Raw genomic sequence first — 27353 nt, 5'->3', positions numbered from 1 at the left:
CACGTACTGGGGTGGCTGTGTTGGGCAGGAGAGGGGCACCAACTTCTGCCCAAAGTTCTACCTGTCAGCCGGCCTGGATTTCAGAATTGCCAGCCCCCAGCACCACACGAACCAATTCCCTAAAATAAAAATATGTATCTTTCCATCAGTCTGGGAAACCCTGACCCATACAAGTGAGCTGATTTCTCTTAACCTACTTTCACCTTGTATGAATCTGGACGAGTGGGTAAAGCGACTGGTATGTGTAATCAGTCCTGGGCCTCACCTTGTGCTGGATGACTTCCTAAATATTGCTGGGAATTAGCTGGCCAATTGCGACGGGTTGCACTTGAATTATTCTCCATCAGAGTTCAGGTTTTGACATAGATTTGCTGATGCCAGGCTTCATGACCACGTGGCCCTTACTGGCTGAATTTGAGATGGAAACTCACAGAAGCCTGATCCTTGCACGGTCCCTGCATTGGGAAGTGGAGCTGTAGCTGCTGCATGATGAACTTGGAGGAGGCTCGGCTTTAAAAAAACAGCAACACAACAGCCTCACCCACCCACAGGGCTAAGCCCCAACTCCAGTGTTAGAATTCTTCAAAGGTTTGATTCTTGTTCTAATCGTTACTCAGCATTTTAATAATGAAACGTGGTTCCTTCACGCGGCCCATCAGCTAAACAGGAATTAGGCAGAGCCAGGCTCGCATCTGTGGCTGAGGGACCTGGAGATCCTCACCTTCCAGTCACCGTGACGCTGGGGTCAGGGGGCACTCTGACGGCAGCGGGAAGAGCCAGGGACTGCTGACTGCTGGGGGCAGTGACGTGGCAACGAATGCTGGGAGGTGGGACGCCAAAGTGGGGAAATGAGGCACCGCGGGGTTTTTATTTTTTAAATGTTTTTTTTTTTTTAAGATTTTATTTATTTATTCGACAGAGATAGAGACAGCCAGCGAGAGAGGGAACACAAGCAGGGGGAGTGGGAGAGGAAGAAGCAGGCTCCCAGCGGAGGAGCCCGATGTGGGGCTCAATCCCAGAACGCCAGGATCACGCCCTGAGCCGAAGGCAGGCGCTTAACCACTGTGCCACCCAGGCGCCCCTATTTTTACCATAATTGTACACAAATACTGCTTCAAGAGTTAAATCAGTTAAAAAGTCAAATAGTTTGAAGACTCAAAAATTGGACAGACTTATTTAAAAAAAAAAAATGAACAAACAAACCAAAGCTGTCTGCTCCCGACTTTCCCTAGAGAGCAACTATTGAAAATTGTTTTAAAATGGCTTGTTTGGTATTTGGCTCCACAGCACATATCCCTGTGAGCTTTTCAAGGTCAAGAGCCCCTACGTTTTATAACCGATTCAGTCCACGAGGTAGGATATTCAATGATTTTGGAAGACGGTTATCCAAATGATGACAGGTCAGTACTTCAAGCTTCCACAGTGGTTTTCCCTGGAGCAGATCTGAAATGTCAGAGGCAATTTCTAGGAAATGTATCTTTTTAAGTTCTTTCTGAAAATGTTGCCTCTTTGAGGACTTACCCTGCTACCTGCCGTAGTATTTGTCCTGAGAAAGCCCCTGTGCGATGGTCTTTGCAACTCTACAGCGAGGAAAGAGGGTGGCAGGGCGTGTGGGGGCGGAGACCCTCCCCGCCGAGAGTTCAGTGCCCTCGAACACAATGCTTCACATTGTAGATCCAGGCTTGCGAAAATGCAGACCCTTCCGGGAGGCTGTCTGCTGTTCACGAAGACCCAATGATGACTTCCCAGTGATCCTTTCTGCAGATTACTTTTTTTTCACTTAAGACAAGGAATACTTGATTGAAACCCATCAGAGAAACGGACAGCTTGGGTCTGTAACAGAGTCGTGTTTTAAAGCACAGGTGCGTCATTGCGTATGAAAAAATACACTGCTACATACAAATGAACGGATCAGAGCCCAACTTTTCAATACTTAAAACAGAATAAGCTTGCCTGTAAAGGCAGCACCTTTGTGACATTTTTAACTGTAGTAATTCCTCTCCTTCTGCAAAATCCACATCCTCCTCGTCCTCACAGGTGTCAGAAAACTCTCCTCCCTCCGTGCCCTGGCCCACACACCAATGAACAAAGGCACGTGTGGCATACATCAGGTCAAACCTGTGGTCCAGGCGAGCCCAGGCCTCAGCGACGGCTGCGGTCTTGCTCAGCAGGCTCACCGCTCGCTGTACTTTGGCCACATCTCCACCACGTACCCCAGTGGGAGGCAGGTAATTCATGCCAACTTTGAAGCCACTGGGGCACCAGGCCACAAACTGGATGGTGCGCTTGGCTTGATGGTGGCAGTGGCAGCTCGGACATTGTTGGGAACCACGTTGGCCACAATACGACGGGCAGGGAGCCATGTATTTGCCATGGTGAGGGTCCCCTTTCACCCTCTGGTTGGCTGGCTCAGAGCGCGCATTGGTGATCTCTGCTACAAAAAGCTGTTCGTGGGAGGCTTTCTCGGCACAGATGACAGGGGTGTGTGTGCCCAGAGGGAAGTGGATGTGGGGATAGGGCCTGAGGTTGGTCTGGAATTCTGGGCTCCATCAACTCTGAGGGCAGCAGTGATGGAGGACACAATCTGACCTATCAACCTGCTCAGGTTAGTGTGGGTTGGGCGTTAAGTATGGCGGTTTCTACAACATGTCATAGATGGGCTTGTTGTCTACCAGGAAGGCACAACCAGAGCACTCCAGGGTGATGTGGGTCGTGAGGATGGAGTTGTCGGGCTCAACCACAGCTGTGGGAACCCGGGTTCGGCGGGGGGGGGGGGGGGGGGGGGCGGTGAATGAAGAACTCCAGCTCGGACTTGTCGCATAATTGACAGAGAGACGTTCCATCAGCAGGGAGGTGAACCTGGACCCAGTACCCCCTCGAAAGCCGAGGTAAACCAAGAAGTTCTGAAGACCTGTGGACTTGTCAGCCAGTTTCTAAATTTCATCCAGGACAAGGTCAGTGATCTCCCTGCCGATGGTGTGGTGCCCTCGGGTGCAGTCACTGGCAGCTTCGTCCTCGCCTGTGATGAGCTGCGCAGGGTGGGAGAGCTGGCGGCGGGTGCCAGTGTGAACCTCATCAATGACTGTGGGTTCCAGGTCTACGAGCGCTGCCCCGGGCATGTGCTCGCCAGCACCCGTCTCACTGAAGATGGTGCTGAACGAATCATCTCCTCCCCCAGTGGTCTTGTCACTTGGTGTCTGACCATTGGGCTGGATGCCGCGTTCCAGACAGCAGAGCTCCCAGCGGCCATTGCTGACCTGGACCCCAGCCTGGCCAGCGTGGATGCCGATGCACTCACACGTGGTTGCTGCTTGGCGGCTTTCCAGCAGATGACAGAGAGGGAGGGAGAGAGGTTGTGGCTTCTTAGAGCACAACTCTGAGGCGGGTGGATGTAAGAGAACCTCTCTGAAGATCACTTTTAATGGAAGACACGAGCGTGAGTTCCCACCAGGACATCTATTTCAACTTTCTGGGATCCAGAGGTTTCACGTTCTCTCCTTCCTCCCCCATCCCATAACCTGCTTTGGAAGTAACTGGAGAAGCCGTGTTATTCTTCAGAATCAGTCACTGATAGCCGTCAGTGTAAGGGTGACCGCATTATTATATAAAATATTTAAATGACCATCCGTGATTCAAAGCCTCATAATCATCATGTATGACATGATCACTAGGGTTTCACTGACCTCCATGCTTCCTGTTGTCCCGCGACTACATCTTTTAAGGATCACACTATGTAATATGTACAATCAGCTGAAGAAACCCTCTCCTAACCAGCCCCCCCACCACCATTAATAGATTTTCTCCCATATTTATTCTTCTGGAAGACTTTAAAAGTACACATCCCAAATTTTAAAATCCTCTGTGTGTGTGTGTGTGTGTGTGTGTGTGTGTGTGTGTCTGTTGGTGGTGGTGGTGATAGGATCTGATTCTGTTCGCTGGACATGGTATTCCAGGAAGTAGGGCTGGTTTCACTGCTCCAGGTCTCCCCTTCCAGGAACATGCCCCCCTCTCCCTTCACCCTGGTCGTCTTCCAGCCTCCCACCAAGGTCTGTCGTGTCCCTTGTAAAGGAGCTGCACATTAATTTTTGTGAGCCACATCTTTCTTCCCTCTAATTTTACAGATGGCTATAGTTATTATATAAGAAAAGCATTACACTTTGAGTATTTCTTTTCTAGCCAGCCACTTTATAGAATTACCATACCAGTTCTAAGTGTTTTCCAGTCAATTTTAATTTGTTTTCTAGGTAGGAGATTATATCATCAAACAAATTCTTGTCTCCTTTTCAGTATTTATAATTCTTGGACCATTCAGAATTTAATGAGAATACCTCTGGTGTTCCAATGATTTTGTTAGATATTGTCTATTATGTTAAGGAAATAACATTTGATTACTGTTTTACTATGGATTTTTTTTTTTAAATTCTGGGAAGAATGCTGGATTTTGTTCAGATAAAGACTCTGTAGCTAGACTTTGGGGTCAGGTCCCACTGAGCGAGTGGAATGTGAAATGCTGTGTGTCAGGAAGACAAATCTGATATCGGTGTATACCCATATTTAAATGTCCAGAAAGCTCCAGCAGTTACCGGGGCATTGGGACAGTGTATTTGGAATTAGATTGTTCCAGATAACCCAGGACTGGTCCAGGTGGGATTAACAGCATTCCCCCTCAACCACCTTTTGCTCTCCCATCTATCCTTGCCCTCCCTGACCTGCCTGCCCTGCTCTGATTGTAGGGACTACATGTCCCAGGCTCTCAAGAACCCCACTAATGGAGGCACCGGAAGAAAAGAAGGGGGGAGCCAAAGGGGGTTCAGAGTGTTTCTCTGCCTTCTGGGGTGTTCCTGGAAGAGACTGCAACACCTCCTTGGCTCCACTCCCACTACACAGCCCTCCTTTGATGGCCAAGCAACAGTAAGATGACCCTGGTTTGGGGGTTTTTGGTAGAACAACCTCCAACCACCTCTCCTCCCATTGGAGCCCCAGCCCTAAGCACGGCAGCAGCAGGGCCGGCTCCGTGGGCTTGCCAGCCCGCAGCCAGGTGGGGACCATGCTGGTTTAACGCTCCATAGTAAATTCTTTCTGGCTGAAATACGTGCAGTGGACCCTAACAGATGGCCATCACAGTCATGCGTGGCTGCAGAGGACACTCTCGCCTTCCAGCCTGAGTCCCGATGTAGGCATTGGGCTTTCTCATGCACACCTCTCTGCTGTGTGTGTGTGTGTGTGTGTGTGTGTGTGTGTGTGTGTGTGTGTTTGAGCAGTCTTGAGTCCTAGTGCCAGGACCTCTCCTTCCCAGATCTGCCTGGAGGGTTGGAAACGGCTGCTGGGAAGCTCCTACCACAAGCTCCACAAGCTCCTACCACAAGCTCCACAAGGCCGCACGGTTGGAGCAGTGCCTGGAGGGCTTCGGACAGGTCTTTCTGCAAAGCACTGGACATAGGGGGTGGTGCCACAGGCTTCAGAGAGGGCCGATGGTCCAACCTTGTTAGAGAAGATGTGTTGATGGGTACGCCAATCACCTAAATTCTTCCTTTCTCAGCAGCTTAACCACTACGTTGGGGGCAAAGCCAAGTTCAGCTTTTCTATGGATCTCAGTCAATTCTTCTACAGTCCCTAACACAGTCTTAGTCTCAAAGACCTTTCCTTTTCCTATTTAGCTGGAGGAAGAATAACCACTATGGTGGTTCAGAGCTTGGATCTGAATCCAGCTCTGCCACCTACTAACTGCGTGGTGTTGAGCCAATTACTTACTAAGGAGGAGCCTTACTAAGGCTCCTCTCTGTGCCTTAGTTTTGTCATCTGCAAAATGGGATTAATAGCAGCACCAACTCTTCTGCAACTTTAAATCTCTCCCTGACTCCCTGCCCCCCACCAGCCAAACTGCAAGTCTTTGGTGTGCAGCATGAGGACGCCCGCCCCGTCTGCCCAGTTCTGCTGTGTTTGGAGCTGTCTGCTTCCGTGCTAGATGCCTCACTTAGCTCTCAGCACTGATTTGCAAGGCAGTCTTACTGAGGCGAGGAGAGCACAGTTAGACAATGACGGAACTTGCCCTTCACCCGTGAGTGGCAGAGCCAGGGTCAGCGCAGTGTCTGCGGGATGCCAAAGTCCTTCCTCCCCAACCGGCCCCTCATAGTCCCAAGTGCTTCCAGAACATTCCATGCTGTTTCATTCCTCTGTCTCCTTGCCTACTCACTGTTCTCCTCCCCGTTACATCTAGAAAATTATGAATAAGTGAATTTGGCCAAAGCAAGTGGTGCAGACGTGAGGGAGTGAAGACAGTAGAACCTTGGAGGGGGAGCCACGGAGGGGCACAGTCCAAGCAGTAGTTCAGAGGTTTCTGAGCATGGGTGTGAACACGCCCCTGTGACCTCCCTTTCCTAAAGGGGGAGCCATGGCTTTCTTCTTGGGATCCTGGCATGAAAACCCATGGCTTCCACATTTCAGGTTGAGGTTGAAAAGTGCACACAGCGTGTCTGCATCTGATAGGCCAAGTGAGACTCGGCTTGGTCCTGACTGTGCAGTTGCCATGGCAACACATAATTGTGACTGGAAATGGGAATACATGCCCAAACACTGACCACGGATTTGCACCATCTTTTGTTTCCGCCTCCACAAAGAATTTCCTCCAAGACAGGTACATCCCCGGGGAAATCACTTCTGGCTGATGGGGTCCTAACCCTCCCCTCTATAGCACTGTGTCATCTTGCTGGGGGCCCAGGAAGAGCTGTGGAGGACCTTCCGCGGCGGGGGCTGAGGATGGGGGCCTGGCAGCTTGCCGCAGTGCCCACACGTTCCAGGAGACTATGACCTTGTCCCTGAGCTTGCTTTCACATCCCACCTCCTCACCCTGCCTCCAGTTCGGCTTCTCCAGGGCTGTCCGTCCTCTGAGAGCAGAGCTCTGAAGAAATCATTCCTAGGATTTCATGAGTCCTGTTGCTTATCCCAACTGTTATTTCTACCATTAAAGACTGTCCTCCCTTCAAGGTTCACCTCCAGTCTTCTTCAAGAAGCATTCCCAGCACCAAATATTAGTGATAATCCCTGTGGAACTGAATGAGACCTTCTTCCTCCCTTCACCATCCCCCACAGCTCCTGGTCGGCATCACATTCGTTCAATCAACAAACACTATTGCCTGTCTCCTAAGCACCAGACACCATACTAGATTATGGAGCACTGACCAAAACAGATAAACATCTTTGACCTCATGGGACTTAAAACCTCATGTGGGAGCAGACAATAAACAAAACACATAAGTAAATTATGCATTAGGACGTATTAGGAGGTGACATGTGCCAAAGGGATAAATGAACAAAGAAGGGAGATGCCAGGAAAGAGGATTTCAATTTTTAAAAGGGTGGTCTGGGAAGGACTCACTGAGAAGTGGCATTTGAGTGGGGAGCTGGAGGAAAGGAAAAAGTAGATCATCCAGTTATCTAGGAAAAGAACATTCCAGGCAGAGGGAGTAGCCCATGCAAAGGCCCTGAGGTAGGAGGAAGTCTGACATGTTGGAGAAACAGCTCGGAGAATAGCTAACTGGCTGGAGCAGAGGTGAGGAGGGGACAAATGGAGAGCCCATCATAAAGGCCTTGTAGGTCATGGTGGGGACATGGGTTTTGACAAGAGTGGAAGGTAGAGCCTTTGGAGGACTTTGGTAGAGGATCACTCTAACTGTTGTTTTGAGAATGGACCAGGGGAGCAGGGTGGAAGTAGAAACCTATTACCAGGTGACAGATGATCCAGTTTGGATTAGACTGGCATGGAGGATGGGTGAGAAGCAAAGGTTCCAGATATACTTTGGTGCAGGACCACCTGGATTTGCTGCTGGAATTGGAAGTATGCATGAAGAAGGCAAGTAATCCAAGACAGTTCTGTTTTTGGCTTGAGTAACGGGAAGGCTAGCAAAGCTGTGGTGTGGTGGGGTGGAAGGGCAGGATCCCAGTTTGGGGTATGTTCGGTTTGAGATGTCAGTGATCCCCACGTGGAGAGGTCAGGTGGGCGTTTGGATACAGGAGTCTGGTGTTCAAGGAAGAGGTCAGACGAGAGATCCAATCTTAGTGAATAGATGACTTATAAAGCCTGCAGGCTGAGTGAGCACAGTGAGGGGGTGAGTGCACCCGGGGAAAAGAACAGGCCCCAGCACGGAGACCTGGGCCACCAAGAGCCCATCAGGAGGAACCAACAACAGCCAGCAAGGTAGACAGAGAGCCCCGGCCAAAGGTCAGGGAGCCAGGGAAGGAAATGCTTCAAGAAAGAGGGAGAGACCGACTGCTCAGTGCTGCTGGAAGGTGAGTAAGATGAGGACTGAGGACTGACCGGGGGTGGGGGTGGGTCGTCAGCAGCTGCAGGGGTGTGGATGGGAGGGAGCAGAGCAGCGTGGCTGCGCACTGCTGGCTGGTGGGCACCCCTAGGGGAGCTGGCACTTGGCCGTGGATACTTGGCACCATCTGCTTCATGTCTCCGGATGCCTGGGGAGAACTCCAGGCTACTCCAGTCCAAGTTTGTAGGAACAAGGCCCCCATTCTTTTTGTCTTAAAGCTCACCGGTAACTCCAATGTGTAGCCAAGAGGAAGGACACCTGCACGCACGAGAGAAACATCGATGGGACAGGAAAGAGAGGGAATGATGGCTCGAGGAGAGCAGAGAGGCGGTTTCTAGGGAAGAGAGAGTCAAGAGTCTCTGTGGTTGTTGCTGCTGGTAGGCGGCCCGTGGGGGAGGGAGCCTGGCAGAAGTTCGTTCTGACTGTCCCTTTGCTGGAGAAGTAGGAGGAGAGGTTACCTGCTGGAGTGAGGGGAGGGCAGAGTCTGAAATGGCTGTGGAGGGGAGCGGGAGAGGGGAGGTACCTCGGAGGTCTCCAGTGGCCCCAGGCAGCACAGGGGCCGCTGCTGGCACCTCAGGGTGAGACCACGCTGCTCGGCCACCCCCTCCCCGCAGCTCCGTGGCTCTGGGCATCTGCCTCGGGACCCCGCAGACCTGCTGGAAGTCCAGGCTGTCCAGTCCTGGTTGAAGCTCTCTGCCCCTTGCTGCTGCACCATCTTGGCCACGTTTAGTGTCCCGTCGTCTCCACTTCTTCAGCGGTGACAGGACCCTCCACCGAAGGACGTGTGAGAGGCCGCAGGTGGGCTGAGAGCACCTAGCACAAAGCTGTCCCACATGGGCTCGTAGTAAATGTTAGCTCCTGTGACAATTCCCCACTGGTCAGGGACTGGCTGCATCACACCATGAGGGCCCCTCATCTCTTTGTGCAGGGGTGGGGGTGGGGGCTGCACTCTCTCCTGTGTGTCCTCCAGGGAGCATGGTCCGTGCTGGCCGCGTGGATATGACGCGGTCAGTAAACGCCTTTGGCTGAACCACCAGTTACTCCCTGAGCATTTGCCTGGTAGAAGCTACAAGATCATTGAAACCAAGGAGGAGGCAGAAGCAAGGTTCCAACGGCAGGCTGTTTGCCCAGTACCTTCTCCTCCACATTCCTCCCCAATTTTACACTCTGATTCTGATCTTCACGGCGAAGTTATAAATAAGATGGGTGATCTGCACCTCTCCTACTTAGAAGAAAAACATCTGAGATCACGTACAATAAAAGGTACAAAATAATAGAGCCATTGAAGTAAGGATAAGAAACACGACTGGACAGCAAGCTGGGGGGCAGCAGCAGAGACCCCGGCACCGCAGAGAGCCATGCGTCCTGATCTCTGGACCTGCCGAGGTTGAGGGAGGGTCTCTGCCTTTCTGAAGACGGCACTGCTAAGTTTGCAGGCGTATCTGTGTCCAGATGAACTGTGAAGTTTTCCTACGTGTTTTGGAAAATGGCATGCTTATTAGCTCTTTAAGACTCAACTTCCTCTAGGCTGGGTGGGTGGCAGTCACTGGTTTCACCCCCCACCAAAAAGCCCAGTAACGGTGAAAAGGGTGGGGCATTTCTGTCCCTGGGCTAGTTAAGAGCAGCCCTATGGGAAAGGGGCACCCAGCCACCCTAATCCCGAAAGGCAGGAAGGTTGGGATTCGGGGGTCCTGTCCGCAAACCTCCAGGATTGCCTGAAGTGGAGGGCTGTCCTTCGTGAGGAGCCTGAAGACCCCGTGCCTGTGTGAGGGACGGGAAGGGGCCAGCCCAGCACCATTCCATCGGGGCTGTGATGTCACTGCAGAGTCTGTAATCAGAAGGATCGCGCGGGGCCCAGATGCCCCAGGCCCGAGCCCCACGTCCTGGTCTCACACGGTCAGCTGCCTCTGCTCCAGCGGGATGTCACTCCTGCCCGTGGGACTCTGAAATGCCCCTCCCAGCAGGCACGACAAAGCAAAGGATGACCATTCACAGGCTTCTCTGACACACGGGACACACGGTGATGACGGGCCTACTCTATTTAGAGAGGGCTTCACGTCTTGCAAACTGCTGGTCCGTACACCCCCTCCTCCAACCCTCAGAGCAAAGGGCCGGTGAGGCGGATGCCCATTGTGTAGATGAGGCAGCTGAGGCACCCACGGCCTCCGCACTGGGGTGGGAGGGGGTGACAAATCCAGAAGCCGACTCACGGTGAGGAGAGCCCGAGGAGGCTGTGCATTAGCTTTTAGGGGCCGGTGGCAGCCAGGCTGGGGCTGCCGCGGCTCAGGCCTTCCTCCCTGAAAGGGGAGACAGAGCGGGGGTCTCGGAGGGTCCCGTGATGAGGTTATTGCTACACTCAGCTCACGCACTGCAGGTCAGAATGAGTCCTCCGGGAGGCAGTGCGCAGCCACCAGGCGCAACCAGGAGCACAGCTGGTCCCCAGCCGGCTGTCACACCACGGGCTCCCCGCGAAGCCGCTCTGCCAGATGACACGATGTGTCACGAGAATGCACTAATTCTCTGGCCTTGATTGGAGATGAGCCGCTCTCTGCCTTAATTAAAATTGAAGCTTATGGGTGCTAAATGTGGCTCTTGCTAAATGCAAATTGTCTTTGATTTACATTTGGAATGGGTCCTCCTGTCCCCTTTCTGTGCGTTAACTTTCACGTGGCAAGATCTGGATTTTTTTTTTCTTCTACTGAGAGCTGTTAAAGGACCAGAGGAGTTAGAGGCTTGGGTGGGTTCAAATATGGGGCTCAGCCCAAATCCCCAACAGAATGCCTTTCTCGTAGCTTCTTCTGTGGTCCCCATGCCACGAGGGCTGGTTAAGTCATAGAGAGTCAGAGTCTTGCAGACTGATCATAACAGAGCATTTGTGCACCTGGAGTCAGATGCTGGGTGTGGCTGGCCCCCGATAGCTGGGTTTTTATGAGGGCTGCACCCATGTGATCCAGTCCCCTCTCCGGCAGGCCTTAACCCCATGCGTAGACCCGCCGTGTGCTCTCTACTCTGAGGGCTGAGGTCAGACCCTACTTGGTTCCAAAACCAATCGGGTCAGTCTTGAAAAATACAACAGAAATAGCCTTTTCGCAAGCAACAGAAAGCAGCAGCTGCCGAAAATCTTTTTACGGAGCAAGGTGAGAAATACAAATAAATCAAGTGAGGCAGTTTATAATTAAGTGCTAAGGGGTACAGCGCTGCCCATAGATGTGTTAAGAACACAGGGCAGCAGAGCAGGGGGTGAGCAAGAGCCTGGGTGCTCTAAGGGAAATTTAGGTGCCCTGACAGGGACAGAGGGAGCTGTGGGTAATTGGAGGAGAGGAGGACGGGTGCTCCAGGCAGGAGAGGACACAGGACAAATGTTCGGAGGGGCAGCCGAGATAGGCATATTAGTTTCCATGGCTGCTGTCACAAAGTATCACAGACCGGGTGGCTCGTTACAGAAACTCATCCTCTTGCGGTTCTGGATGCTAGAAGTCTGCAGTCAGCAGAGCCCACGAGGCTCTCAGGGAGGACTGCTCGGCGCCCATCTCTCGGATTCTGGTGCTGCTGGCAATGCTTGGTGCATCACTCCAACCAGTCTGCACCCTCACGTGGCCTTCTCCTTGCATGTGTGTCCTCACAAGGCGTTCTCCTTGCTGCGTGTCTGTGTCTGTGCCTCCTCTCTTCCCGTAAGGACCCAGTCCTCTAGTTTGGGGGGGCCACATTAATGACCTCACCTTAGTTACCTAGATGACATCGGCCAAGACCCAATTTCCAGATAAGGTCACATTCGCAGGTGCCAGGCATATGGCTTCAACATATGTCTTTGGGGGACACAATTCAACCCACCTACCATGCTTATGGGCCAGAGGCCAGCCTGCCCATCTCCTGGGGGAGACACTGTCAGGTAGAACTGGGCAGGGGGCTGGGGGAAGAGCTAAAGCAGGTGGGGCTGGTGGTCTGGGAGGGGGTTGATGAACCCCCTGCAGTGCTGGTGCTGTCAACAGTGGAGGGAGATGCAGCATGGAGGTTATGACCAGCCAGGGGAGAATCCCGATGCAGGAGCAACGGTCTGGAGCACAGCCGTGCCAACAGCAGAGAACTATGCTCCTTTCGAGAAATAGGTTCCTGATAGAGGGAACACTTGACCTTGGAGCACCGCCTTCCGTGCACCTGGAATAGCCCCCTGGGATCGAGGGCCTGTGGGCCCCACCAAGTCACAAAGCTGAACAGACGAGCAGCAGTCCATTGCAAGAGGGAGACGGTGCCCCTGGGACAGAGGCTGAGCAAGCTCACAGGGTTGAGGAAGCTGCACAGGCCAGCCGTTCAGACTGCCACATCACTCACGATGGTTCCACCACACCCCTTCCCCAGCCCACTCCTACGGCCATGTGGGTAGTGGGGTGTCCTGTAGGACCACCGTAAGGAACAGATAAAAAAATCCCAGCTTGATCGACAGATGGCCATCTTGGGGGAGGGATCTGAAAGTGTCCGGCAGCTGCATTCTGTCATGTTCTGGGACAGCCCTGAATGACCCAGGTGACTGTTCTTGCCAGTGGGCACATGCTCACCCACGTGTGTGGAAAGAGAAATAGACCAAGGTGCCTGGGCTGTGGCCAGTGGCCCAGCTAGCTGGTTAGGGGTCTGGAAGGAAAAGGACTGGAGGGTCAGGGACAGAAAGGTCTGGGGAGAGGCAGGTGGATGGACATTTGGGAGCGGGCACATGGTGTACAGGTGTTTGGCTCCCATGTTAGTGCCCACCAGAGAGCACCCACCATGCAAGGGGTGCTGGACAGCCAAGTGTGCAGCTGCCTCACTGGTTGATGGCAGCTGGCCTTTGTCACCAGCCACCCTGGGACTGGCGAGATGGGTACGTGACTGGAGCAGCCGGAGTGGCAGAGAAGGTGGTTATGCGTGGGCCTGACAGCACCGACTCCCATTTATCAAGGGTCATCTAGAACTGCCCCTTCTGAATTTCCAACCAGTCAGCCACCGAGGCCACTGCCGACCCCAGTCGGTGCTGCTCCCTGAGGGGACCATCTGTCTGGTAGCAAGGTGGCCACATGAAGCCCCTTTCACCTCGGAAGGGCCAGCGGTTCATCTTACAAGGATAGACAGCTATTCCAGGTGTGGATTTGTCTCTCCTGCCCACAGAGCCTCAGTGAGCACCACCGTCTGGGGGCTTATGGGGCAGCTGGCCAGGCATGGACGCCACACAACAGAGCATCCAACAGAGGGCTCACGTCACAGCTAAGAAGGTGCAGGGGTGGGGCCATGACTGTGCTCACGTCACAGCTAAGAAGGTGCAGGGGTGGGGCCATGACTGTAGGATGCACCAGTCCCCACACTCCACACCATCCCCAAGCAGCCAGGCTCACAGAGAGCTGGGATAGTGGACTGCAGGAGTCCCTGAGGCTCGGAGGGGAGGCTGTGCGGGGTTGGGAAGGAACCCCTTGCAGGTGCAGCGTGTGCTTTACCTCAGAGACCCCTCCGTGGTGCTGCGTCTCCTGTAGGAAAAACACATGGACCATGCAGTCACCCCAGTGACCTGCTGGGAGACTCTCTGCTTCCTGTGCCTGCAACTCTGGACTCTGTAGAGTTAAAAGTCTGGTTCCCAAAAAGGACACGGCCAGGGTCCTACTGAACTACAAGCTACAGTTGTCACCAGGACACTCTGGCTCCGCGTGGCCGGGGTCCGGGGGGTGAGGAAGGAAGTCACTCTCTTGGTGGGGTAAGTTGACCTTGATCCGCGGTAGGAGGTAGTGCGCTTTCATACGATGCGGTGGGGGAGGGAGACACATGGAAGCCAGGGACCCCTGTGGCTCCTCCCTTGTGCGGGCTCAGCGTGACTGTGTGCCCTGCAGCCCTGGCCCAGGGACGGTGTGATTATGAAGGACTCCGAGCCCTCAGGACAAGGTCTGGGTCACACTCCCAGGTAGGCCATTTAGACTGGATACTGTGGGGTGGGGGAGACGAGCTGCAGCACTGGTGGCTTACAGTTAATTCCATCCTTCTTCTTCTAAGTCTCCCCAGAGGTGAGAGACCCAAGAAACCACAGGGGAGTTGCTCCCTACACATGGACAAAACTGTGCATCCGTGTGTTGCAAGGGGAGATACGGTGGCCACAGAGGTGACACCCAGCTGTCCCTCCAAAGGCCCTGCCTCAGAGGCATCCTTGACTGACAGCCCCAGAGCCTCCTGCTTGGCTTCTGAGGCCACACCTTCCTCGGGCTGTCCCCAGGTAACGACGGAACATGATGGGTCCACAGCATGTCTGCGACTGACGACTTGTGTGTGGTGACTCCCCCTTGGTCTGGCTGTGAACTGTGCTCAGAACTGTGCTGATCTGAGGCTTTTCCTACCCCTTCCACTGTCCTGCCATAGGTATCAGACCTGGGCCATGGTCTGAGGCTCTCCCCACCTACCTCTGCTCGTTCTTCCCTGCACCCTGCACAGACAGTGTCCCCATTCAATCTCTCATGTGTCTAATTCTGTCTTGGCGTCCACCTCCCTGAGGATCCCAACTGATACAGATATGCTGGCAAAGGGGAGCCTCTGAAGTTACTGTTTCTTTGTTTAATAAGGGATAGAGAGATGAACTGAGTAATCCCTGGGATCCTAGCAATTCAGCCTGAATCAGATCCAAGTTTTCATTCATAAGGGTCAGTTGGAGCAACGTTCACCAGCTGGTGGGATGTGGACAGACACCGTGATGTGGGAATTTCACTACTGGACCCTTTACGTGCCTTATCCACACGGACGATTCGGCTAGATGCTTGCACAAGTATTCTATCGGAAGTCTATGGGCATTGATATTTTTGCTCTTTTGCACCTCTCACACTGCCCCAAATTTATAAAAGGTTTAAAAGGAGTTCTGAAATATTTTGAGCAGTAGGAAAATCATTAGAACAAAGGCAGATCTTCCCAAAGGACTATTATAATGCCCTTGTTTGTGGGCGGTTCCCCTGTTCTCCATGAAAGCCGAACAGTGATAGAACAGGGAGGCAGGTAATCAGAAGGGGAATGAAGCATGAGAGACTATGGACTATGAGAAACAAACTGAGGGCTTCAGAGGGGAGGGGGGTGGGGGAATGGGATAGGCTGGTGATGGGTAGTAAGGAGGGCACATATTGCATGGTGCACTGGGTGTTATACACAACTAATGAATCATCGAGCTTTACATCAGAAACCAGGGCTGTACTGTATGGTGACTAACATAATATAATAAAAAAACATTAAAAAAAAAGAACAGGGAGGCAGGGCATTTTGCGATCTCATGTAGCCCTAAGATTAGCCACTTTGTGAATCTGGATATAAAAACACAAAGAGATACAAGGATTTAAAAAAAAAAATGAGGATGTGGTAAGAGTAAACCGTAAGGAAGGTGGGCATTTTTACATCAGGTCTTGGTAATTCTCTGAACCAGAAATCTGACCATTTACATCAACCTGACAACCTCTCCCTCCCAGCGCAGCCCCTCCTCCCAGCCCAGAGGTATCTGGTTACAGAGCCACGGGAGTTTAACCAGGAATAAAAAGGACTGAGTTCTGCCTGTTCAAGTAAATAACCAATGTGCTCTTGACGATGCTGGGTCTTGGCTTCTGTAATCACTGTGGTTTTTTTTTTTTTTTCTTGCTCAGGTAACTTGAAAAATTACCAATGGACCTCGATAATCCCAGTCATTAGTAAGCTTAAGCAGGCTTTCTTCAAGCACAAAGGGCAAAGTTCTTTTCCTATGGGAGTTTTGTGCACTCTGATCCCATCAGAGGTAGTGAGTGCCCAGAGCCGCGGGCATATCCAATTCCTCTGTTGGAGCTGAGCCTCCGAAAATGGCCCTCGCATCCCACAAGCACGGTGTGGATACAGGAAGCTGCCCACCCACACAGAGGGCGGTCTCACGGCCTCCCAGCCTTCCGTTCCCACAGATATCCAGAATGCACTCGGGAATAAACAGCCGGGTCCTGCAGGTCCCTCGGGAGGCTGCTGGCCATGAGGGCCAGGCTACCTGACCACAGCAAAGACTGCGGCCAAGGTGGCCGAGGGGCAGCAGAGTCAGGCTGTAACAGCCCAATAACAGGCATTCCTGTCGGCTACAAACTCTGCATACGCAGCCTTCCCCTTCTTCTTTGCTTCTCTTCTCCCTTCCTGCATCCTTTCTTTTCCTCCCCACCCTGTTCTAGAAAGAATAACACAATTAAGTTAATTAAAAGTGAGATGTTCATTAGTTAAGGCTCTTGCCTCGCAAGAAACAGAAATCCAACTCTATCTTAAGAAAAGACGGGAATGTGGTTGGCTCACAGGGAGAGGGAGAGGAGGAAATGGTCTTAGGGGTGATGGGGGCCAAGGCTTCCATGTCTTCCCTCCTTCCTTCTGAGAGCCGTACTCTCAGGCTACTGTCCCTTGAGGGGGGCAGCTCCAGGTGGAAGCCTTGCAGCCTTGGGGTGGGGAGGGAGGGGGCTTGGTCAGCTCCAGTTAGAATCCAAGGGAAGGGCTCTGATTGGCTCCCCAAATGAGGGTGGTTGTGATTGGCTGAGCCTGTGGGCAGGGACCAGAACACTGAGGCAGAGGGGCAGCCCCTGCCAGCAGGGGAGGCAAGTTCCCCCAAAGAGGAGGATAAAGCACTGAATGGACAGGGCATGTGTGGGTGGGTTCCAGCTTTCAGCGCTGATGCTCTGGTCTCTGGCCACCCGTGAGAAAGACATGAGGGTTGGTTCCAGGGCCCACAAGGAACAAAAGAACCAAGAGTTCAGGAGAAAGGCCACTTGGTTGGTTTTAAGACCAAACAGGAATTTCTCTCCGGAGACCTTAACATATGTCTTTTTTAATGTTTCAAACTATCATATCCCCCTGTTGGCTAGCCACACTCACCCCTGCCCTAATAGAATCGAGTCCTGTCTGTCGGGGTTTCAGACACAGCTCTGGTTGGGACAGTTCTAGGTAGAAACAGATTTCTCTGCAGGGTCTCGTGCCTTCCTTGGAACACCACCCCAAATAACTCTATTGCCCTTCTCCCTCTGGAGTCCCAGTGCAAAGCCCAACATACTTTCTAAAATCCCATGTGATCCCTCTTCCGCCTTCATAAAAACCCTCTTTCCACTTGGGCCTTAAGTGGTATCCCATTCCTAGGCCTCTGACTCATTCCCCTGCTGTTCAATAATATAAAAGTCTCTAGAAAGGCTTACAAAGTCAAAAACCCTAACCTCACATTTGCATCTCATACAACATAATCTCTCTTCAGGGACGGTTTGGTGCAGATGTCATGCACATGAAATGGGAAGGGGACGCGTGTTGGCATCCCCTTCACCGCATGTCCCCCCACAGGGACTCAGATAGGCTTTCAGCCCACACAGCTGGGAGGGCAGCTCAGTTGCCAGCTCCGTGGGAAGCAGCTGTGCTCTCCTGCCTGGTGATCCTAGGGGATGGGCTATTCTAGAAGGCACCCTCCACAGCCACACACGTTCTGGAGGGCGACAGGCAGGCACCGTGCCTGCAACTCTCTTGGCTGAAAAGACAGAGCAAAGTGTGCAGCTGTTGTGTGTCTGGTTCCCAAAATACTTTCCAGGAGAAGGATCGGAAGAAGGGTCAGACCAGCAGGTCTCAAACTTCACACCAGCAGGTGCACACCAGGAGGCCTACCTCAAACTGTCTGACCAGAGCGTGGGGAAGCAGCCCAGTGCCTGAGGGCCACTCTGTGACAAATGCTACTCTATCCCCGAGGTGCCAGGCTCTCGGCTGCCCTGGGACCAGCGGCAACTTTGGAACAGACTTTTAGGATGTGAGCTCTCCTCTGGGGTGAATATCGTTTCTCAGCGCAGAGCCACAGGGCATATGCCCAGGAAATTATGAGCACTGTGATTTCCCAGAAGAATTCTGGGAAGCAAACAGCAAACATGCCACTGCTGTGTGCTCTACTTTTGGGACTGACGCTGACTAAGAGAAAGGAGCATCTCCCACGTGCAGGTGCTCACACACTCCCCAGCACTCTCATCCGGTGATTACTAAGTGGTTGTGCAACGTGCCTGCAGACACACCACCAGGGAGTGGCAGAGGCAAGTGTGAGTCCAGAGCCTGTGCCCTTCCCACCACACTTCTCAGTATGTGACAGAAAACCTCAGCAGCCATAGAAATAAATCAATAACACAAACCACATAAAAAAGGGAAAATCCTGCATGCCAAAAAAAAAAAAAAAAAAAAAAAGAAGGCAAGATAAACAAAGTCAAAGGCAGATAGACGGGGAAGAAACACTTGGCAATCCATGGCACTGATGGGTCTAATTCTGTGAAGGTGTAAAGAGCCCCTACAAGCAGGTGAGAGAAAGAGCTAGCACCAACAGGAGAGAGGGCCAAAAGCACAGACGGGTAATTTGCAGGAAGGTAACTGAGGAGGAAATACAAACGCACAAAAGCTGTTCTTCATTCAGAACAAGAAAACGAAACAGTCCAAGTACGAGGCACTATTTTCACCTAACACATCAGCAAATATCAGAAAGTTAGGAAATCAACTTTGCTAGTGGGCCTCACGAGACAGGCCTGCGCGTGCCCCATGGCGGGAGTGCACCCCAACCATAGGAGGAGTACAGACAGCCTGCGTCCCGAGGGGACCGTGCAAGCGAGCTTTGCTCCAGCATCGGAGCGCGTGCTTCACGACACTGCAGTGTGTGTACCCGCATTCCAGCTCTGGGAGCAGCCTCGGTTCTCATCAGGAGGGGACTGCTTCAATAAACAAATGTAACAAATGACAAATCACCATCAAGCAAGGTATGTGGTGTTTCTACTATGGAATACTACGCGGCCATTTCCGGAACAGGGCAGCTCTCTGCAAACTGCTACGCGCCCTCCAAGACATGCCGCTGAGTTAGCAGACGCACACCTCGCCCCTCCACTCGTGCAGGGAAAGGTCCCCACCTGGCCCCTCCCCGCTCTGCTTTACCATCTCTCTCCCCACCAACCCCCCCACCTCCTCCTCCATCACGGGGGCCACTGCTCCCTATTCCTGGGGAAACCAGAACGCCCAGATCCCTGCCCGTGTCTCCGAGCACCCGTCCCTCCAGTCACGTGACGAGCCTCCTGTCACCCGGTGGACTGTCCCCCACCCGGTCCACAGCTGGCACACCTCACCCCTCTTGACCACTTCAGAACTTTGCTCCTGCACTTTTCCTGTTCTGCATGGTAGATTCCCTTCCTGGACTGTGATGGAGTCATGTCATTCGCACTCGAACACGCTGGAACATTCTACTCCTTAAAAACCAGCATCTGTTGACCCACAGTCCTCTCCCCACCGCCTATCTCTGCTCCCTGTTCTGCAAAGCTCTTGGAACTAGCCTTTAAGCAAGTGCCCCTCCGTGGCCCTGTGTCCTGCAAGCCCTCTCCACGGGGCCACTGCTCCCTCCCGTCTGTGGTTCATCAAGACTGCTGTGGCCAAGCCCACGGTCACCTCCAAGTCCTGTCATGCAGGGTGCACTTTCCTTGACGCACTTCTGTCTCCTGGACGCCAGATCCACTTCTCTTGGTTCTCTTCGTAACTCAAGGCTGCTCATCTCCCCAGCTTCTAACTGGTAGAAGGTCATGGGGTGCAGTCCTGACCTCTTCACTGTCTACACTTGTGCCCGATTCAGTTCCCTGAAATGCCAGGTGGGCCAACGTCTCCAGCCAGATGTCTCCCTGCTGCTCGGGTATCTTCACTTAGGTCCCTACAGGCACCTCAGACTTACTACAGCCAAAAGAAGACTCCCCATTTCCCCGGCCTCTCCCTAAGCCTCCCCTCCCAGGAAACAGGATCATTCTAGCTGCTTGGGCCAAGACCTTCGGAGCCATATGTCACCCGTTTCCTTCTCTCAGACCTTGTACCCGATCTATCAGCAAATTCTGGGGATTCTGTCTTCAAAATACATCCGGAAGCAACTACTTCTCACCACCCTGCCTCTCCCTTCATGGTCTGAGCCAGGGCGTCTCTTGCTTGGATGACGGTTACAGTCCCTAACTTATACTCTCCACCTCACAGAGCTGCCCGGCCAATCTTTCAGAGCGGAAGCCAGATCGTGCCATTCTTCTAGCTGATGCTCCCCAGCACCATCCCTACATAAAGCCTCACCTTCCGCCCGCCACCCACAGCCACATTGCCCTCCTGACCTTTCCTAGAACCCTCCCCCACAGCTGCGCACCTGGTTCCCTCACCCATGTCTCCCTGATTTCCACTCATATGTCCACTGGGCTCTGGGACCACAGTCAGAGCGGCCTGGCAGCCACTGAGGGACGGTCCTGGCTGGTGGGGCTGGAGCCACAAAGGAAAGACACGCTCCCCAAGCAAAACAAGGCAAGAAGAACCCCCAGCCTCTCTCCTGCTCCCACATTCCAGTCTCCCCACTGCCCCCCTCTGGCCAAACCCGGCCAGACGCGAAGTGGAATCAGTTGGGTAAAGGTCCTCAGGTGGCAGCTCCAGGCAACACAGAGCAGGGCGGGACAGAGACCGGATCTATGGGCAGAGGGAGATGACCACACAAGAACACACCCCCCCTGCAAAAGAACAAATCTTCAAACAGGCTGAAAAACCACTCTCATGAGGGAGTGGTTACAATGACCCAATTCTCTAGCCCTCTCCCTTCTTGGTGAACCAATTATGTCAGTTTCTTAAGGCTGAAATATAAAGAAAAGACTTAGAACCAACAATCCTACCAAGATGTAGACTCTTGTTGAAGCTCGGGTCGAAGCCGCTGTGCTCGGATCCTAGCCAGGAGACTGTGGATGGTTTGTGGCCTCGGTGCTGACCAGTGTGAGCACGGAGACTCTGCAAGCGCTCCGTATTAGCAGTGAGCCCCACACGCACCCCTGTGCTCCACACAAGGTCCTTCTGGTTGGCCAGAGAAACTCTGCATCCGTCTTCACAAGATTCTCATCATGGGCATCGCGTATGGATAAGCTACAATGACAGGAAAGCGTTCTCCCAGGCTGGTCAGAGAACAACGAACTTTGTAATTATGCTTTACTTTTCACCTAGAGGGTAAAATGCTACAATGAGTAGGGATAGAAAAAAAATTTTTAAAAAAACAAGGTAAGTCCTTTTGCACAATGGTGCACTGGGAGTGTGTGTTAAAATGATTTTAAATGACCTTTTGCAAGCCCACGGCACGGAATTTCTCTCTCCCCATTCTCTCCCAAGACCTCATGCAACCCTTTGGAATTACATTTAGGAACATCTTACAAAATACCTTTTTGACCCACATGGCATAAGGAGGATTGTTAAAACTCACTATGTCCTTGACGGCCTCCCTGTACAACCAGAGCCCTTGACCTGGGCATCTTGTAGGCTCTGTCCGTGTACTAAATAGGCATTTATTGATTGTGATATGAAGTGCTAAGGTTCAAGGACGGGGATAGACGCGGGCAAATTCGTGCATGGGTTTAACTCCAGGTGTGCCTGGGCCCTCTGGGAGGGACACAGCTTTCTCTGAGAGTCAGGATGGAAACTGCATCTGCGGTGATGAGTGGATGTCAAGAGCTCTAAGTCTGGAACACACCTGAAAATCCAGGACACACACTGGAGTCCCACTGTCCAAACACGGCCAATCCTAAGGCACTGTAAATGTATTTTTTTTTTCTGGAGTCTTGTTAAAAAACCGTAACTGGCATTCTAGAGGCCAGGTCTGGATATCAGCTGCAAGTTACGTGAGCAAAAGCTTAAGAGTGGTACTGGTAAGGACCCTCTCATGCAAGTTACTGTTCATATTTGCACTGCAGTATATGAACTTTGGGGCTAGTATAATTGCCAAAGAAATTTTATTTGCTTGGGAAATTACTATAATTAATTTGCATTGTTTTATAATGCCTCAAATAGATACGCTGAGTGAGAGATCAGAAATCAGTCACGAGCCATATTCCAGTAATAGTGGTATTCCAAATTTCCCTGGGTTAATCTGTATGCTTACAGTGCGTTCAAAGCTCAGAACTAAGTTGAGAACCAACATACACAGACCTTTAGTCAAATTCTGCAGCCCTGGATGGGAGGAAATGCCGGATCACCAGAACAAAAGTTACATGGGAACTCTGCAAAGCAGTTATAAAAGCAGCCAATGGCAGAACCGAAGACTTTATTCCCAACTAATGCTGTTTACGTGACTCCCACCCTTAGTCAAGGAAGGGGACATAATTGCTGGGATTACCTATTCTTTTATTTAGCAAACAGACGCCTTTCCACTGCACAGTGCTGCGGGTCACACATATCCTGCCTGCTGAATCTGTCATTCTTTAGAACTGCTGAGTGTGTGTTTAGGCACAGAGCCGGTCAAGACACCAGGCTGTTCTCTAGAGAAAAAAAGTGAACAGCAAGTCTGTCCGTTGGGAGAATATTGCCACAGAGCTTACCTTTATCTTAATCCAAAGTACTTGTTGGATTGCACGAGCAGGACGACCCACGGTTAACTGGCGTTATGGATGAAGGGCAACGTGAAACACAGATAAAGGAGGTGGCTTGTGTGGGTCCCCTGAAAAATCAAAAGTGACCCATGAAAAGGTTGCCAGGACATATGCTGCCCCAAAGCAGCCCTCTCCACGGGTCCTGAGCGCACCTCCACCTCTACCCTTGGATTGATATTAGTGGCCTCATTTAAAACCAGGGAGCAAAAGCTTTCACAAGGTTACATAATCGGTACCCATGTTTAAAGGAAAATAAAAATTTGAATGTGACCCTTAGCCCTGGTTTTCACAATGAGATGACAACACCCGCTTCTCTGGTATCCAATGAGTTAGCAAAGCATTCGCAGAGTCCTCAGTCCAGACCCTGTTTCATTTTTCCAAGAGGTGCTTTCTGCACAGAATTGAGTGACTGGTTTCCTAAATATACAAACCTACGTAGCTAAGATGTTGATGTCTGTCCAAGGTCACCCTGAAGGAGTTTCCTAAATAGTATTGCTAGCCTTGTACAAAGCTTTTAAAAGCAGAGGGGCCATGCTTTTAAGTTTCTTTCCAGAGGGCCCGGCAAATTAAAATCAATAGGTAGAAGTTAAATGGATATCAGAGCACGTTCTGACGGCTAGTCTCAGTTTCCCTCCTCCGTAAAATGTCTCTGAGAGTTCTAGGGGATTTTAATAGAAAAAAATTGGGGAACAACAATTACACAAACACATGTGTGGTATAAAATGGGGTTAACAGCATCTCCTCCTGCAGATGTACTAAAACCTATAATACAGCCCCAGCACTGGCACATAGTAGGTGCTGCATATTGTACCTCTCATTATCATCAGCCTGGACAAGTGATGCCTCGATGGAAACATCTTCAACAAGCTCCCTTTCCCTGAGAAGCACTGTCCTAAGCCATCTGTGGGGAAGGACCAGAGGCCTTTTTTTTGCTTGTTTGTTTTTAATTTTCAATTCATTGTGCAATGGTACTTTTGAAAAGCTAAATAAAAAAGGGATTAACAGAGCAATACAATTAACAAAGATGTACAATATATATAATCACGACAAAACACAAGCTCCCTATTAAAGAGGCCTTAGAAATCTTCAGAAGATTCTCTTGCAGAAGGGGGAAGGAAGTGACTTGCTCACAGTTATTTAGCAGATGAGTAGCAGTGCTGGGGTAGGACTCAAGTCACACTCTTAGAGCCTGTGAGGTGCTTCCCATGCCCCCCCCCCCAGTCCTGGCCAGCCTCTACTTCTCATCCTTCCATCAGTCAGAAGGACAGGGCCACACCAGGGTAAGACGGATGTCTCTGGGTAAAAATTTAAGGGGGTGCCAAAAAACTCAGTCATTATGATAAGTAATATTTCAACGCAATTATTTTTTTTATAGGCAAGGCAATACTGTGCTAACAAATAATTATCAAAATCTCAGTGGTTTAACCCACCTCAATCAAGTCCGAAGCAAGCTGCCCTCTCGTTTCTTACTGGACACCATCCAGAACACGTGGTCTCTAAGATGATGGCAGCAGAGGAAAAGTGAGGGAGACATACCAACTCTTCACTGCCTGATGTGGAAATAATTCACAATAAAACTACTCACATTTCATTGGCCAGAATTAATTACACATTCTTAGCCTAACGGCTAGGGCACTGGAAAATGTAGAGGACCACATAGATATTCCGTGACCTAAGACCCTCTGCTTTACTCAAACCCTGTGCAGTATATATATATATATATATATATATATATATACACACACATATACATATATATAGCATATTATAAACTTAATATATGAACTTATATATAACCTTCATATTTCATGTATAAAGTTTAAATAGATTACATATAAACCTTATATATAAGATTATTATGTATATAAACTTGTTATATATATAATCTGTAGAAACTTATATGTATGCAAACTTTATTTTATACCCGAAAGAGTCAGAATTTTTCATAAAGATAGGATCAGTAATGGTGTTGACCAGAGCAAAAGGCAAACTCACTAATGCTTCTCTTTATTTTAAATTTCGATATTGTGCTCAGCATAGCTCATATTGCATTATTTTGAGAAGGGAGTCATGGGTCAGCGGATTCAGAAACAATCAGTGGCAAGGGTCATCATATGGACACAGTTGCTTGGCACGCCATGTTTAGCCACTGGCTAAAATAACTGTGTGTGCAGCAAGGTGGAGGTGAAGATGGGGTTGCTGGCACCCCAAAGCAAAACCACCACAAAAACTCAATTCTAAGACTCCACTGATTGGAAGATATATGATCAATTTATTAATATCTTTTCAGAAGGAGAAAAAAAATGTCTGGTAAGCCTCTTTTGGCACTGTCTCTAAGGAACACCCAGATCTCAGAACTATTAACATATGTAGCAACAACAACAAAAGGCTCTTAAAATGCAGGCAATATGGTAACACATTTTAATTTAGGGTCCCCAGGCACTGAAGTCTACACCCCAGCAAAATAAATTCAGAGAAGGCATCAATTTTATTAATGAATGCCCATATTTACACAAAGCAACTGACAAAAGTACCTATTAGAACTGCTAACCACTGCCCATCAACCAGGACAGGCCCCAGGCAAACATTTAGCGGGAGCAATAACACGGTGGCTTCCTGGTTCTGAATCCTCCCTAGTGGATCTTCCTGACTTCCCTTCCTGTCAACTTCCTCCTTCCCACCTCTCCATCCTTCTTTCCCAAATCAGTTCTCATCAAATGGGGTGATGTCCACGCCCTGGAAAATTAGTACTGTGACAGGGATTAAAATGTGAAGCCTTCTAAGTGGCAGTTGGGGAGTATTTTGAGCAGGTGTGGGCTCCCCTGGTCCCAAGGTAAACCCCCTTACCTACTTTTCTGCTTCTAAGCAGTGTTTCCAGCATTTAGGGGAATAATGCAGGCTCATGACCCGCCCCCCACCCCAGCCCGTCAGAAAAAGGTCAAAGTGTTAAATTCCACACCTGTGGGACCAGGATGGTTACTTGGTTTTTGAACCCAAACTAGTCCCCTCCAGAGCATGTCAACCTTCTGTCAAGCATGGAGCTCCAGGACTTTCCAGTGGTTTCTTCTGGACTGGAGAGCAGGGGAGCAAGAGAAGGAAGATATAAACTGCTAAGAACCAAGGAAGCACCCAGACTGGGGGGGGATTTCACACCAGATGATGGAAGAACACAGGAAAGATGGCTGAAACACCTGGTGGGGATGGGTGGGAGGCGGACCTAAGGGGTGTCTCTGAGGCGGGCTAATCCCTCCTCCTCTGAGGAGAAGACTCCTCGAATCTCCGAATCTCCGCACCTGGACAGGAGTTAAGGCCGCTTCCTCACGTTCTTTCTCTGCTTTACTGATTAGGGGGAGAGGCGGAGCCGACGTCAGCACTCAGGGCGCTCCAGTGACTTTTGGGGTCACTACGTCCTCAGAACTTAGAGCGTGAAAGGAGGCGTCTCCCGACCGAGCATTCACCCCACTTCCAGCCGGGAGCTAAGGTCGCATCATCCTAGGGCGTTCGAAGGGGGACGCCACCACCTAAGCCCCCCGCCCCTCCGGCCCTTGGCTACGGGCCGCGCCAGAGTGGCAACGCGGTGGCACGTGGAAGCCTCGCCCTGGGTTTGCAGCCCTCTCGGCACCCATTGCTTTCCGCAGTCCTAGGAACTCCTCGTTTTCCTGGGCGCGGGGCTGCGGATACTGCGGATACTGCGCCCGCACTTACCGCCGATCCACTGCGCAACTCTTGGCGAACCCGAGATAAGCCGGGTGTGAGGGGGCGGGTAGGGCGGGCTGTGAAAAGCCGCACTCCCCGGCAACACCGACCGCGCTGCGGGTGCACGGGGGTCCGCACGCGCGGTGGAGAGCGACCGGGGCCGCGGCTTTCCCGGAAGCAAGTGCGGGTCAGCGTGCATCCCCCCAGCAACCCCCGGCTTCCGCCGCTGCGGGGGTGGCGGGGCAGGGCGCAGGGGCGTGTTTCAGGGGGTCGGGCGTAGACAGAGACGCTGGGGGACGAGATGCATCAGAAACCGGCTCCCAGCGAGTCCCGCGCCGCCGCGGCCGTAGGAGAGAGAGACCCCGCCCGCGAGGCAGGCGACCTCGTGCGGCGACCCGGGGGCGGCACGGGGCGGCGGGGGGAGCGGGCGAGCGGCGTGCGCCGTGCACTTCCTGTTCAGTGCACGCGGCCTTCCACCGCCCCGCGCGCGCCGAGCCTGCGTCCGGGCCGCGCCACCCCTCGCTGCCGTCTCCCTGTCCCCGAGACGCGGCGCCGCGGAGGGACGCAGCGGGCGCGCCCTCCGGCTGGCAGGGCCCCCGCGAGCCGAGCCGCCGCCAGAACTTCTGCGCGCAGCCGAGCGGGAGCCCAGTTGCCTGGGCGTTCGCGTTTGCGCCTCCTCCTCCCTCCTCCCCTCTCTCGCCCAGAAGGGGGACGGGCCGAGTTCCAGGCTCCCGGCTGGTTCATTCTGCGGCCGAGGATTATATTTACATACAGACTGTCTCACTCTCGCCAGATTGTCCTCTTCGGCGCAGGCACGGGAGGGTTGTTTTCCAAATTATTGTCTTTACTTGCACCTGCCTTTCAGATTACCTCTGGGAATCTGTGGGAGGAGCTCAGAGGGTGGAAAATGTTGCTTCGCTTTGCAAAAGGAAGAAAACTTTGTCACCCA

The 27353-nt window shown here is 51.8% G+C and overlaps 1 pseudogene; it reads right to left on the bottom strand.

The window, feature by feature from the left end:
* Positions 1 to 864: 864 nt before the first annotated feature.
* Positions 865 to 26885, bottom strand: LOC123002270 (tubulin alpha-8 chain-like; annotated as a pseudogene).
* Positions 26886 to 27353: the final 468 nt, after the last annotated feature.

This window comes from Ursus arctos, unplaced genomic scaffold (assembly GCF_023065955.2).
Source record: "Ursus arctos isolate Adak ecotype North America unplaced genomic scaffold, UrsArc2.0 scaffold_3, whole genome shotgun sequence".
In the NCBI taxonomy this organism is placed as follows: Eukaryota; Metazoa; Chordata; class Mammalia; order Carnivora; family Ursidae; genus Ursus; species Ursus arctos.
The sequence above is the reverse complement of the archived record's forward strand: the minus strand, read 5'-3'. Positions and strand labels throughout refer to the sequence as shown.